The following is a 15684-nucleotide window of genomic DNA, read 5'->3' as shown; positions in this document are numbered from 1 at the left end:
TTTAACCCAAGATACCATATTCCCCAAGAACAGGATTCCATCTATTCCTCATCAAAATTACAAATTGCCATAGGCCATGGACTTCTGAGGCCATTTGCCAAGAGTCAAAATATACGTTCCAGAGGTTTCTAAAGAAAGGTAGCCACCATTTCCTGGGGATTTTCTATGTACAGGCTCAGAATGGTACTTAATGCTTTTACACACACTCTCAACTCTGAGAACAGCCTCTGTAATCGATGTTATTCTCTCACAAATGAGGACTGTAGGATTAGAAAGGTTAAGTAAGTTGCTCAGTGTCACCCAGCACAAAGTTTCAAACAGAGGACTCTGGCTATAAAGCCTGTATGCCCTCGATCACCCACCCTCCTGCATCTCCTATACCCCAGAATGATCCAGTGAATCCTCCAACCCCAGGAGGGTTTTATTACTCCTATTTTCAAGACCAAGACATGGAAATAGTATTTACCTCTCCGTGGCTGCAGTCAGTTTGAGGAGGGAGAACAGAACCCGGCTCTCAAGCCCCTGGTCAGCAATCTGTCCACTAGTGCATCTTGTTCTTTGGCCCCAGGTCTGTGATCATTCTAAAATAGAAGTACAAATCATTTTATGAACACTAAATACATACAAGAGCACATACAGTATGAAAAATAAACTGAGGGCAAGATTTAGATTGCTAAAATTGGGAAAGAAATAATATACCTGTTAATATGTCACCTTACTAATTCAGCCATTCCATAAATGTCTATAGAGCCAATAAAACATTCAGTTATTTTTTTAGATGTGCTGAATGTCTAAAAAGGACTAAAGATTTGTGATTATCAAAATAGCACCTCATTGCGATCTCGTAACCAATATAACAGCACATGTATATACTCGTATATTCAAACTACCAAAAAATTAAATCTTATAGATTCAGTATAATAGTCCAACAATTTATTTCCTTATCTTCAGCTAGTAGTGGTTTTATTGATTAAGTTAGTTACATCACGAGTAAAGATTATTTTTCAGTTTAATAAGGTAACTATGGGGGGAGCTTTCAGTAACATTTGAAAATCCTAGAAGCACAGCACTGAAATACTTTTTTTAGTCAAATAATGAATTATCTTTTTTTCAGTAAAAGTACTAATTTTCTCCCTAAATTACAAATGAATGAACTGCCAAGCTTCAGGCAATGGCAGAGTGGAACTTACCTGGAGGGGGATGGTGATTAATTCCCAAGTGAAATGAAAGAGCTAAATCTGAATTAGGTTTCCAAAGAATTTGGCATATGAGGTATAACTAAGAGAAAATCCATCTCATAGTTAACTAAAGCCCACAAAACTAAGCTGATATAATACTTCTCTAAATGAAGCTGAAGAAAAGTCTTCTCTGTTGAGAGGCAATTTATAACAACTTAGACTACTAGTTTATTTAGTCCAAAAAACACTTTTGTATTGGAGTCTATATACTGTCACTAGCATGCCTCAAAGGAATGAGATTTTATAACCCGGAAAATTCTAAGGGTAACTAAAAAGGAGGATCAAGTGTGGAAAAATCACTATTCTTGGGGTATATGTCAGCAGTATATACGCAATGTCACATCTTTACACTCAAATACTAATCACTGAGAAAATACATAAGATACTGCTAGGGAATATCTGAAAATAATGACTAAATAAAGTTTAGAGATGTCTTAAAAAAGAAATAGGGCATGCCAAATCTACACAATCTAATTGTGAACCATGGTCTTCAAAGGTACACATTATTTGCCATTGTTGTTCTTTCTAAACCTGTATGCTCATTCTCAAAGTACTAAATTATGACAAATCTTTGTTGTTTGACGAGGAGCCTAATTTTTGGCAAAAGGGCCTGAGGTCATTTGGAACTAAGATAGTCAGTCAACTGGTTTCTGGTTTAAAAAAATGAAACAGAGCCTAAGATGTGGAGTGAATTTAAGACCAGCAGCACCCCTGAAGCAAAAACCGTTTCTAGAGGTGATTTTTCTGCCAGCAGACACTATGGTGCAAGACTCCTCAGGGTCCTTGTCAGCCACAGGTGGCCTCCACCACTCCCAAGGAACTCCCCAAGCCACCCAGAAGTCTTAGGTGGGTGTCTTCATTTTTATTTGTTCTTTAAAGCAAAATCCTAAAGATCTTAAAAACAGAATGCATCTTAAGGATAACTTTTATAGGTTCTAAATTTTCTTGTTGGTTGAACAGATCCCTAAGACAACTTTTACAACTACTCTTAAATAAGCAGTATTTTCCTACGTGGACAATGTTCTGTTGAAATCTTCCTCATACTACTCATTTAAGTAATAAGTTCCTCTGGGTAAACTTATAGCCACAATTTATTCTCTCTGTAAATTTAGTTCTCCAATAAAAACAAAGAATGAATCCTGGCATACAGGAAATCTCAAAGGATAGCAACTCTGTGGACAAGGTCTATACCATTAAAACAGAATAAATGATGTAAGACCAAGAAGTTGATGACTGCATATGGCACAACTGAATCAAGTAGCAAAATATGGTCTGTGGAGCACAAAGCTAACCTGGGTAAACAAGCTTTACTCCTGGCTCAATCACAGACCTGCTGAATTTTAATTTTTAACCCTTGTGGAGCTTATTTTAATAAAACATGCCACCTGTCACCCACAATTTCAAAAGGAAAACAAAACTGAAAATCACAAGAATGCAAAATATTACACAAATGGACTGATATTTTAGACAATTAAGTGTGGTTCCATTCTCAAACCTGGCACTCTACCCAGCTACTGCGTTTAGTTACTAAGTGCAACTTTATTGTAGAGGGGGAGAAGGAACATTTTGTAGGGTTCAAAAAAGATGTTGAAAGACTCTCCTATGGAGGCTGATTGCTGCAAAATCCTACAGATTAAGATTACAACAGGGGACTGTACAATTTTGCTTAGCACAAGGCTAATGTTTTAATTTCCTCATAAGCTTCACTTTTCCCCAAAAAAAATGTTAATCAAGACTTTCTTCTCTCCAAAGCAACCGGAGTTGTTACATCAACTGCGTGCATGATACTATATTAAGGTATAGAGAATATCTGAGGAAGAGCAAAAAGAGAAAACTGGCAATTCAACAGAAGGTTTTTTAGTGATGCAAGAAGACTTAAGGACAGAGTAAATTTAATATACATGCCCTGTTTAACTTCTTTTGCCGCCTATAGGGTACATGGAATTTTAATTTTACTAGTCGATCTAAACTCAAAGAAAGCATGAGAAGACTTAAGTATGCGAATGTTTACTTAATGCTGAACTCAGGGCTACAGGAAGTCAACTACTAAAGAGTAGTTACATTAGGCGAAGATATTTATAACCTACTGCAGCTAGTGACCCAGGATTCAATTACAACATCAACCCTCAGATTTCAGCGTATGGGCAAATTACCAGTGGAGTCAGGAATAAATTTATTCTGCCCTACTGGCGCTTTAGATCGGGTTGCAGAATCCGGAGAACTGCCTTCGCCTAGCCCTAAGCATCAGGTACTAAGTACTGTACTAAGTTAGAGTAAGGACATTTTAAAAAGCGAGGGAAACTCAAGGGTCGCCTACCCAACTCAGCCAGCCCATAATCCCGAATTCAGGAATTTGTCACGTCACTTGAGATCAAAGTGAAATTAAGTTTTGATCCCTTTGAGATCTCTTAGCGCACAAAGTCAGGCTATCACTGCAAGGGGAGTGCGACTCTGGCTCCAGAAAAACTACTTGGTGTCGAACTCGTGTCTTTTCCGCCCACCGTGGGGGGCCGCAAAGGTCGAGTCCAGCAAGCAGCCCGGCGCGAGTTTGGGGGCGCAGCAGGGCCCGGCGGGGGCGGCGAGCGCGCGTCCCCCCGCCCGCTCAGGCGGCGTCGAGGCGCGAGCAGCTCAGCCAGCCTTGCAGAGGGAGCTCTCGGCAGCTCTGGGGTCCCTCTGCTCGCAGCCGCAGCAGCGCCGCCTGCGCCACTCGGTGGAGACGGAGACCAGCGGCGGCGACGCGCGGACTGGGAGCGACCACCCAGTAGCCGAGAAAGATCGCAGGGCGGCCAGGTAGGTTCCGGGGACCCGGCGAGCTGGAGGATGGGCAGCCCGAGAGGCGTTGGCCAGGGCCCGACACCCATACTGTACGGAGGCCCGGCTGCGCGCGCGGCGGCAGAGGGTCGGAACTCTTCTGAGCGAAGCGGGCGCGGGAAGCCGAGCCGCGGAGATTGCTTCTCGGCTAAGGCCACCCGCCTCGGGAGGGGCGGAAGGCAGAGGGCGGGCCGTGGCAGGGTGATCGGTCGGGCCAAGAGCCGGCCTCGAGAGCAGAGACAAAGAAAGGAAAATGGAGTCGCCGGCGCGCGGGCCTCTGTCGCTGCCGGAGGCCTAGCGCGCCGCCAAGAGGGAGGCCTAGCGGGCGGGTGTGTGTTGGGGGGGCTGGCCGGGCCCTGGCGGGGAAGGGCAATGGCGGCGGCCGCGCCGCAGCAGGGACGGTAGAGGGAGACAAACACCCCCCGGCGGCGGCGCTGGCGCCGGGCTGCAGCCAGCGCCGACCGGAGCGGCCCCATCGTGACACCTAGAGGCGGCCCGCGAAACCTCCTCCACCCGGGGCCCCCTTACCTCCGCGCCACACCCCCCGCAGCGCCCGCTCCGCCGCCGCTCCACCGCTCCGGCCACCCGGCGTCCCCGGCCAGCTCCGCGCACCCGCACCGGCTACCGCCGCCGCCGCTGCCGCCAAAGAAGCAGCTCCGCGCACGGTTTAATCGCTCCACAGGCTCGGACACAAAATGGCGGCGGCGCGGTGCAGTGCGCCTGCGTCGGCGCTGCCGGGGCCGCGGGTGCTGATAAGGGAAGGGACGGGTGGGGGGGCTGGAGTGGAGGGCGGGGGAGGAAAGGTGAGGGGAGGGGTTGGCGCAGGGCAACATGGGAGGCGGCCCCAGGCGCCAACTTTCAAAAGCGGGCGCGATGGCGTCACGGGACGCGCCACGAGTCACGTCACGCCGCACGCGCCCTCCCGCGCTCTCGCCCTGTCGCGCGTGGGCTCTGCGGGCGCCGAGATGTCCGGGCTCCCGCTGGGTGGGGCTTCCTGGGCGGAGGCTCCCGCCTCTGGGCGGTACAGGATCCCGGCCTGTTTGACCTGGTTCCCTAGTCGCAGTCTCCCGCCTTGAACTCGTTCAGGGGGTGGGGGTTGTTTGGAGGAAGCAGGCGAGGGGCTAGGTGGCGGGGTTGAAGCGGTTCTTGGGCCAGGCCCCGCCCCAGTCTCCGCCCTAGCCTGGCCCGACCCGCCCTCCGAGCGCCGCACCGCAGCCTGCCACGGAGTAGGGCCCGTCCGGTCCCCGCGCATTCTCATCTTAGAAACAATCCAGCGCCTGCGATCGGTAGCGAGAAGACCTGTCTTTGCCCATCGGCTTTTGGGGATCTCTCTGCCCTAGAAAAGGGCTTCCTTTTGGTGTATCCAGGCCACCTCAGCACGGAATGGCCAGCGGAAGACCAGACTAGAAGCTCTTACACGACCATAGCAGTCGTCTTTCGCCGAAAGAACTTTCCGTATTCGGTGCGGTGTAATTCTATATTTTAAAACGTTCATTTCTAGTTTTTGCCCTGAGAGCTGTTAAATTCTTTGTGGGCGGAGTGGTTCAGCCCCTCACAGTGCGGTTTCCCTTCCTGGTGCGGTAGCCCCTCCCCCTCCCCAGGATGCACCTGCGGACTCAACCCAACCAGCAATAAAGTTGACCGAGGTCTTACTGAATGTTCTGGGGGCTCTGGGAGGAGAGCCTTTGGTACTTTTGGGAACCTGACTCAGGATTGTATTCTCAACTCCCTTAGATATCACCGATAACAAACGGACCAGCGTTCCATTTGTTCCATTATGATAATGCTGCCCCAATATTGACAGGTCTTCAGCTGTTTGTGTTCTTTTTTTTTTTTTTTTAAAGGGAATCACCAATCTGGACTTTTTTAAATGTAAAATCTCCACATGTTTAGACGTTGGCAACTAAATCATGTTTTAAACTGCATGAGTTGATTAAATTACACGTGTGGGCTGTCTATGACCTTTGACTTGGAGGAAAGAGTGACGAGAAGTTCCTGTGCCAAATACTAGGCACTCCAGCATTTAGAGATAGGGTAATGCAGAAAGAGACTGAGATGGAGCAGCCAGGAAGGCAGAAGGAAACCCACAGTGTTGAGTTGTGAAATCTAAGGGCTGAGAAGATTTCAGATAGGAGGGGAGAGGTCAATTGTCTAGTGCTGCCGAGGGGTATATGTGGGCCAGAGACATGGTTTGGAGGTCACTAGAAAGTATCATTGGTAGCCTTGGCTTGATTTGTGTTGGTGAATCAGAGATGTGGACATGACCAGAATGGGTTGAAGAGTGAATGGGAACGTGACGAAAGAGACAGCACACATAGACAACATGAGAAGTTTTGCTGTGAGGGGAGCAAAGAAATTCAGGAATGGCTGTAGAAGGATATGGGGTCAAGAGGAGATATTTTAAAAGATGGTGGGGTTCTAGAATATATTTATGTGCCATTGGGAGTGATATGGGAGAGAGGAGGCTTACTTGACCTATATAGGAGTGAAATCCATAGGAGGGTATAAGGAAACTGAGAGGATTGACCTTGGATAGGAAGAGGATGCTTCCACTGTGATAAGCAGGGTAACAAAGGTGAAGATGGATGTAAAGGCAGGGGAGATGGAAAACAAGCTTACAGCTTTCCTAGTAGCACTGCCTTGGCAGCATTGGCTACCCATTTGAAGTTCATGATCATGAGTTTAAAGTTAAACCAATTGGTCCATTGTGTGGTTTTTCTTCAGCAACATTCAGCTGCTGGAATACAGACATGAAGAAAAGGGATCATTTGATTTCTCAACACCAGGACTCAAAATTTTCTGATTCCTCATCTCAGGCACTTGGCTTACGTGATTAGCTGCTATTGTAGAAATGTGTGAAGTATTTGGAAATTTTACATGTGATCCCTTTTCTAGAAACCAAATGATCCCATGTGTCTCTTCTGTAGCACACCTTAAGACTCAAGCATAAAGAAAAGGCGAACTTAGAGGAAAATTACCAAACAGATACTTCTGGAGTATTTGCATTTTCTCAGCCCTCTACCCCAAACAGCTCCTGGTAGTCTTAGGAACTATTTACAAGAAACAACAAAGCTGACTTGCACTTAAATCATTAGCTTCTTTTTCTAGTACTTTTAATAATCTGATTAATTCACTGTCTCGAAGATTTTACCTCAAGCCATCTTCCTTTACGAGTAAGGTGCAAGAACATTTTATGAGGCTTTAACATGGGCAAATACAAAGCAATGTATTGAGATGGAAAAAAACCTCAACTATACTTACAATTATATTTGTAACTGCTGTGGTCAGAATATTTGTATTCCCTCCATAGTTCATGTTGAAATCCTAATGCCACATGTGATGATGCTAGCAGCTGGGACCTTTGGGAGGTGCTTAAGTCATGAGAGTGGAACCCTCATAAATGTGATTACTGCCTTTTAAAAGAGGCTTCATAGAGATCCCTAACCCCTTCTACCAGGTGAGGACACAGTGAGAAGGTAATGGGTATGAACCAGGGAGAGGACTTTAAGAATGTGACCATATTGGTGCCTTGACTTGGGTCTTCCCAGCCTCCAGAACTGGGAGGAATACATTTCTGCTGTTTATAGGGCACCCAGTGGTATTTTGTTACAGCAACTAAAACAACAACTATATTTATATTATATCCAGTATAATTACAACTATATGACCTCTGAGTCATCACTTTGAAGGCAGGAATGGGGTCCAAGTGGCCTTGGAGCCTGCTTTCTGAAGGCAAAGATCCCATGTGCTGCTCTGACACAGAGCTGAGAAAATGCTAAGAGTCACTACTAGGAAGCAACAAAAGGAAATGTTTCCTCCACCTTGTAGGAAATTGTGATGTGTTCTGCTTCATGGCATCAGCTCCAAAGACCAAGGAATAGAAAGTCAAACCAAACGGATAGGCTGTTTCAGGCTGGACAGAACCAAGCTAGAAGGAAAAGTAACATGATAAGAGCCCGACAAACAGGATGATAAAAATAAGGACGGGGTTGTTCCCTGCAGTCCTACACCAGACTACCTCACCAATGAGAACGTGGGTGATGTAAAACCGCTCAGTGATTTAAGGAAGTGTTCTTCCCATGGACTGTCTCTTAGGTTTGTAGTCCACAGGCGTTCAGGGCATTATCAGAAGGCTGTCAGCTCACCACATGGCATTGGTGAAGGCACCACGTGGGTGCCAGGATCTGGACCTCAGCCTCACAGGTAGGACTAGAAATGTAGTCTGTATCCTGCGAGTGGATTCCTTCCTTAGAGACTTGTCAGGTTCACAAGAACTGAATGGGTGAGTAGAGTGCTGTTTTACTAAGTAGCAAGTGGACCAGTGCTCTTAACGCATATGTTGGCAAAAGGCATGTTCTCTCCCTACTAGACAGCCTCTTGGGAAGCCAAATTACTAAAACGCTTTGGCGAGCAGTGAATTAGATTAAGAGATGTCAGTCATATAACTTAAATGTTTAATATCACCCTCTCTGGATGCTGGAGTCAGATGGTCCAGCATTTGAGTTTTGTATTGGCTCCTTATTAGCTGTGTGATCTTGAGTGAATTAGTAACAACTCAACTGCAGGTTTCTTCTCTATGAAAAATAGGATGATAATTGTACTTCACGTAGTGGTAAGAATTAAATGAGAAAATGCAAGTAAAGTTTTTGACGTAGCCCTAGGCACTAGTAATCATGCAATAAATGTAAACAATTGCTATTATTTTTTATGCTTCTTATTACCTACCCTCACTCCCAAATCCACCTTCTGATAGAAATGTTTTAGATTCATTCACAGAATCAGTTACTGACTGGGCTTTCCTTGGCTTGAGAGCCATTCTTTCTGAGAAAGGTGTACTTTGTACTATAATTCTCAGGAGAACAGTTCTATTTTCAAGATCTTTCTTGGCTCCCACATGTTGCCCCATAAAGCTTGCAACAATCATGATCATTTATGTGTTTTGTTTTTTTAGAACTCTTTAAGCAAGAGAATCAACAAATGAAGAAGAGATGTGTTGATTTTCTGAATAACAGTGGGCAAGACTCTTCCTGCCCACTTAGGGGATAAGACCTACAGTTACACCTGAACACTCCTGTTGCCTCTGTATTTATTGGAGATATGTGTGAGATATAATCCAATTCAGTAAACATTTACTGAGCACCTGCTGTGTTCAACTCCCTGTTCTAGCCACTGGGGATACAAAGATGACCCAAGATATGGTTCCTGTCCTTGAATTCTAAGTTTAACTGGTCAGGCTGATTAGAAAACAACAATAACAAAAAACAATTAATGCCATAGTTGTTATAATGGGAAAAGATAGACTCATAGATAAGAGAGCAAATCATTCCCCAGGAGTATCTCTTTTCAGCTCGATGTTAATAAGCAAGGCACAGGCATTAAGGTGAAGAATCGTAATCAAGGGCGTAAAAGGGCACAGAAGTGTTAGGGGGATGCAAGACAACCCACACCATTGGATTAGGGTGTAGATTAGGGTGTAGACTAGTGATGCTAAACCTTATTTTGGAAACCTTTCAATGTCAATTGCTAAGGCCAACCACTTTCTCCTAACATTTTAAAGACCTGCCCTTCCACATCTCCTACCCAGACCACAGGAATTGATGTCCGCTTTCTTCAGACCCCTGTAAAAGCCATAATTATTTTTTACTTCTCAGCTCAAATTACTGCTTTCTACAATCTAAAGTACTTTACCTAGACCTACATCCCACATTTGGGAAGTAGGTTACTTTTGTTGTCTGTGTTGTCTGTGCAGGTCTTACCTGCATTTTTTCAGACGTGATCCTCCTTTAATAATCCATCTCATTTTGCAAAAGACCTTTTCATGCCTGCCCTTTTAATTGATGTTCACAGCTCTATTTGAAGAGCCAGGCATAGTTTTGTCTCAACTCAAGAAACGAATACTTACTCAGAGCCATCCACTAACTTGTTGGCAAACCCAGAATGAGTACTCAGGTCTTCCAGCCCTAGCCTCTTCCCTCTCTCTTGCTCATCTTTCACTGGCTGCTCAGAGGTCCTCACACTGCCAGATGCATTTTCATTTTTTTAGCAGTCCTCTGGAGATGAGTCTGTCCCTCAGGCTGCTTTGGAAGGGGAGGAGAAGAGAGGTCTATCAGGCAGGCTCTGGGCCTCTCTGCTCCCCCACCTCCCCCCACTTCTCTAAATTGTGATTTGTTCTGAGGGAAAAATGGTTTCTGCCCCTAAAACAAGTTGGACATTACTGCCTTTATTCAAAGGAAGGGCTTTAATGATGGAAATTTCAGGCTTTTGGAAGGCAGATAGCAGAGGTATTTGGAATGATGACTTAATAATCTATGAGTATGTCCTGAAAATCTGCTCAAGACCTAGGTCCATGCTTGAGGCTAGGTAATACTGGAGACAGGTGATGGCCCTCGTTCTCCAGTGCCTTATATCTTTTCTTATATTAGTCTGGGGAGGCCAGACTAAACTTCATGAACATTAGGCAAAAGTCAGGGGTGGAGAGGCAATTAAAAGGTATGGGCTGCAAGTGTAGGGGAACAGATTGGTCACTGGACATCACAGCAGTCATGAGACATTTCACAGTAAAGCAAGGATGACTACCAAGTTTTTGCCTCCAGCTTATAGCCTTCTCTTCTTGGCCTAGATCTCCATATCCAGCTTTTTTGTGGATACTTCCTTCAGGATGACTCCCAGGCCACCCTTATGGGCCTTGTCACTCTTCTGTCAACCCGCTTCTCTAGGGCTTTCCCATTTCAATGAAAGATACCACCATCCATCCATCACCCAGGCCCGAAAGGTGGTGGGCTTCATTCTCTCATCTCCCACATACTATCAATCACCAAATCCTGTCTATTCTGCCTTCGGGACATCTCTTCACTCGAACCACCTCTCCATCCTCACTGACCCCACGCTGGCCCAGGCCCCTATCACTTCTGACCACAGCTTCAGACTCATCACTGCTTACCTCCCCCCTCCACACAACTGCCGGAGTGACCTTTTCAAAGCATAGATGTGATCACAAAATTGCCCTGCTTCATGCCCAAGGATGGCTCCCCAGTGCCCTGGGGGTAAATTCCAACTCCTCTACAGAAGGCCTTTGTGACCAACCCCTCAATCACCTCTTCAACCTTGTTTCTAACAGCTCCCTCTGGCTCCTGTGGGTTCAACTTGCTTACCTCCTCCACCAGTCTGACAGTTCTCCGTCCCTATATCACACCCCCTGCTCAGGCTTCTGGTCCATTTGTTAATTGGGATCCTGGTGGTGATCATGGGGTGCTGTGGGGACAGAGCCAGGAGAGCAGTTTCCAGGCTCTCAGCCTCACGTGGAAAGGTGCTGGCTCGGGTAGTAGATGGCCATCAGCTATAACTAGTTGGCCATCAGCTGTTACCGGTTAGCCATTAGCCACTGACATAACTGCCATGGCCTCGCCATATCCTACGTTCTTATGTGGAGAGCGGGACCAGAGACCCCGCATGACACATGGCGCAGTGAGCAGGGTATGGTGCCGGCCAGAATTTTCCAAGGGGTAAGGCAGCAATTTGTACGTTTGAAAGCTCAGTTTCGCCGGCAGGATACAGCGTTGACCAGAACTCTCTGAAGGGTGGTGGAGCAGTTTGTGCGTATGAGCGCTCAGTCTCGGGAACCCCGTGAGGAGCGGTGCCGGGAACAGGAGGAGCGATCTGCTTGGGAGAAACGTGACACCTCGGTGAATTGGTGGGCCTCTGAAGCCTCCAGATGGCATGCCATCCTGTTGGCCTTGGCGGGTGTCACCTTCCTTTTGGTGGTCTGCTGCTGCCATGGGCTCCTAGAGTTGTGGACACCTTGCACCTGGGCTGCCGCCCACTTAGATGCCTGGCACGGTGGGCAGGATTCCGACCAGCATGGGAAAAGCCGTGCAGCTGCTGGAGAGCTGGACCCCCGTGGAAGGGTGGCAAGATGTAGACAGTTCTCCAACCAGCATAGGCCAGAGAAAGCAAAGGTCATTGCGGCCGTGTGTGCTGGGCAGTGCTTGTTGGGGTGGCCCAGATGCGGGACTTGTAGTCCCAGGAGGAAACGCTTGCTGAGTCCTTGGTGGGAGATGCGGGTGAGGTCAAGGTCGTCCCTCACCCCCAGGTTGGGGAGGACTTGGAGCCCTCACCTTGCGAAGAGGGGCACACATTGTGAGGCCAACGCACAGCCCTGGTGAATGAGTATGGACTATGGGGAATTGCCTTCCATCCCTGATTTGATGGACCGCTTGACTGTTTGCTTGGGAACATACCACCATGTAGTGGAACTGGCGGATGTTTACTTCCTGTGTCTCGCCTAGCTGCCAGCGAGACTGTGGTGCAGGAAGACCCCCTTCTTAGGGTGCAGGAGGATGTTTGCGACTGGCCGCCATCAAGAATATGTAAGCATCTTGGCTGTAAACCACTATTGTTCCAGCGTGGTACCCTGAGAAACCCTGGCTGTGCCCAGAGGGACTGGCGGTACCCTGAGAAACCCTGGCTGTGCCCAGAGGGTAGGTGGACGTCGAGGTACATCCCCTGGGACATTGCTTGAACTGGACTGGAACCTTTTCTTGTGGGCTGGGTACAGAAGATGCTTGTCGCATGGATTGTGAGGTGAGACCCTGAAGGGGTGGAGTGTGGGAACAGAGCCAGGAGAGCAGTTTCTAGGCTCTCGACCTCACGTGGGAAGGTGCTGCCTCGGATAGTAGGTGGCCATCAGCAGTGACTAGTTGGCCATCAGCTGTTACTGGTTAGCCATTAGCCACTAATATAACTGCCGTGGCTACGCTAGGGGTTTGGTTGGTTGGTTGGCAGAGAAGCCGATGATGGATTGCAGCTAGCAAGTGGGGGTAGGTTGGTTGGCAGAGAAGCGGACAGAGGATTGCTCATAGTGTGGAGCCTGCTTCCTGTATCTCCAACCCAGCTGCCAGCGAGAATATAGTGGTGTGGGTCCCCTATCCCTGGCTCTGTTTGTGTTCCTTTTTGGCCTCACCATGTCCTGTGTTCTGGTGCAGGGAGCGGGACCAGAGTCCCTGCATGACAGGGACTATGGGGAATGTTTTGAGTGTCCAGGCTTTTCCTGCATTGAACATACCGTGCTTTCATACTCGAAATGTTTTCAGGTTGTCTTTGAGATAAGACCAAGTGACTTAGGGAGTTGGATATAGGGAGCCAAGAGCTAGATACAAGTTTTAGAGGTATTCATCAAAAGCTAATCTTGATCACCTACTGTGTATTTGACCTGGGGATAGTAAAGGCAGATGCAACCTGATTAAAATGAAGAATTGCCCTGGAACATGGGATACAAATACAGATTTCTTGGTCCCACCCCAGACCTCTGAATTTGAATCTCTAGGGAAGTTCTCAGGTGAATCTTAGAACTGGGTAAGTTGGAAAGGCTTAACCTGATTTCATTCATAAGAAATAATTCAGAATTGGCAAACCCATAGAGACAGATTAGTGGTTGCCTCAGGGTGGGGTAAGACCGGGGGATGTGAAGGCCCAGGGCTGATAGCTAAGGGGGGCAGTTTCTTTTGGGTTGATGAAAATGCTCTAAAATTGATTGTGGTGATGATGGCACAACTCTGAATATACTAAAAGCCATAGAACAGTATGCTTTAAATGGGTGACCTGCATGGTATGTGGACTAAATCTCAATAAAGCTGTTTAAAAACAAGTAAACAAACAAACAAACAAAAGCCTTTGGACCAAACTCCATAAGTCATCTTCCTCAGACTTGAGTGGTGCCTGTTACCCAGTAGAATAGTCTGCAAATACTTAAGGACGTATACGTTGGAGAGTACGAAGTAAATGAGCAATTGCAATGGGTGTAATATACTGGGGGAAGTGCAGGCTCCCGTGATAGGAGAGTAGTGGAAGGGCAGCTTCCTGAAGAAATCTGTGATGTTGAGGTTGAAGCCTGACAGGTGAACAGGCATTAGCAAGGCAAGACGAGGGGTGGGAAGAGGGTACCACGATGGGGCAAGCAAGCCCCGTACGCGGCTTGTCAAGGCACCAGTGCAGAGAAAGAAGTTAGGTGGCAGTTAGGTGGAGAGGGGAACAGACTCAAAGGCTTTGTGAGCCAGGTTGAGGGGGCTGGAATTTAACAGAAAGCCTCTTTGTATTTTAGAAATCACTCTGATTGCGCTGTGGAGAATGGGTTGGAAGAGGGGCAATACCAGGGCCAGGAAGCCTGTGAGGGGGCAATTTTAGTGTCTAGGTGAGAGGTCAATGTGTCCTGAACCTGCGTTGGTATCAATGGGGATAAAGAGAGGTGGACAGGATTTAGGAATATTTAGGGCATTTAATTGAGAGATTCTGATGGCTGGGATGAGGGGACGGAGGAAAAAGTCAAGTATGAGGCTCAGTTGAGTGGCTTGGATACCTGGGTAGCTGGTAACCCCAAAAGCTCTGGAGGAGAAACAGATTGAGATATTGTTTGATTTTTGAGTGTGCTCTTCAAAAGGAGGTGTCCAGTCAGTCAGCAGTTGAATATGGGTGTCTGGCGGTGAAGAGAGAGCCGTGTTAATCACTGGCATACAGCTTCAGCATACAGATGGAAGCCAGAGGAACGGATGAGGTGGTTCAGTGAATATGTTTCAAGAACGAGGAGAAAAGGGCCTAGAATGGAATCCTGTGGTGTGATGTTTGTAAGAGGATGCTTGAAGAGGAGGTGGAGGAGGAGATTGTAAGGCAATTCAGAGGAAATAGCTAGAAACGTAGGTGTAAGCCAGAGCGATTCATCTGCTTATTAAGCTGCTGTAAGTTAGCATTTATTGAAGGTCCATGTGCCCTGGGTATATTCAGAGACAAGTGAGACTTGACCGTTGACATCAAACTCAAATTGTGGCCATCACCCCACGGCACCCTTCTGAAACAAGAGGCCCCTTTCTTGCAGGCCAATGACAGTCTTATTTCCTAAGGTAGATTGTTATTCCTTAGCAGTTTGTATAGGTCCTGGAGTCCTCCCCAAGCTCACCCTCCTGTACTACCCAGGTCCAGCAGTCAAGCCTTCTGTCCATGGGGGATGGGTGGCCTGAATAAGACACTCCAAGGCTGTCTGGAGCGAGTGGGGTATGGAGGGAAAGGAGGGAACATGTCATACGCCTAGGGTTCAGCAAATTGTACCCACAGCAGGCACAGAAACACACAAGAAAGCACCTCCGCTCTGTGGGCGAGACAAAGAAGCAGTTCTCCCACGTGCCACCCCATCTGCTTCTTTGCCTTTACAAACATGCTTTTTTTCCTTTCTTCTTTTTTTGGTTCTCTGCAGCTTTGACTACATGACGAAGAAGACTGGGAGACAGGAGGAAAGGTAAGGTTGGAAGAAGGCAAGAGGAAAGGAGGGAAATCGAGGAGCCTCTAGTGACACCAACACAATACAATAAATCAGGTCCTGGACTACCTCAGCCTGGTCCCTCTTTTCTAGCACGTGCGTATCAGGTTCCTCCTGGGAAGAGCCCCGACGATGATCGCCAAGGCTTGGTGTGGCCCTGACTGACCGAGCGCTCTTCAGTGTCAGGCCTTGGGGGCCCGTCCTTCTGTCCCCTCAGAGGCTTGCACAGGCTACACAGGACAGCTGGGTACAGGCTTTCCCTGTCCTGCTGTCTTTGACTCTTGATGATATGATCAACCTCCCATCACCTGGGACGCAGGCTCCTGACTGTCC

At 47.3% G+C, this 15684-nt stretch overlaps 1 protein-coding gene across 2 annotated transcripts in view; it reads right to left on the bottom strand.

Annotated features, from left to right (window-relative positions):
- Positions 1–4776, bottom strand: part of CTCF (CCCTC-binding factor) — a 44121-nt gene extending 39345 nt beyond the window's left edge. For both annotated transcript variants that reach the window (XM_033127325.1, XM_033127326.1), the window contains exons 1-2: positions 4578–4776; positions 467–581 (exon numbers count right to left, since the gene is read on the bottom strand). The gene's annotated coding sequence lies outside the window, so the exon portion shown is untranslated. The remainder of the gene's footprint in view (positions 1–466; positions 582–4577) is intronic.
- Positions 4777–15684: the final 10908 nt, after the last annotated feature.

The sequence above is a fragment of the Rhinolophus ferrumequinum genome, chromosome 15, assembly GCF_004115265.2.
Source record: "Rhinolophus ferrumequinum isolate MPI-CBG mRhiFer1 chromosome 15, mRhiFer1_v1.p, whole genome shotgun sequence".
NCBI classification, from domain to species: Eukaryota; Metazoa; Chordata; class Mammalia; order Chiroptera; family Rhinolophidae; genus Rhinolophus; species Rhinolophus ferrumequinum.
Note: the sequence above shows the minus strand (reverse complement) of the source record. Positions and strands in the feature narration are given on the sequence as shown.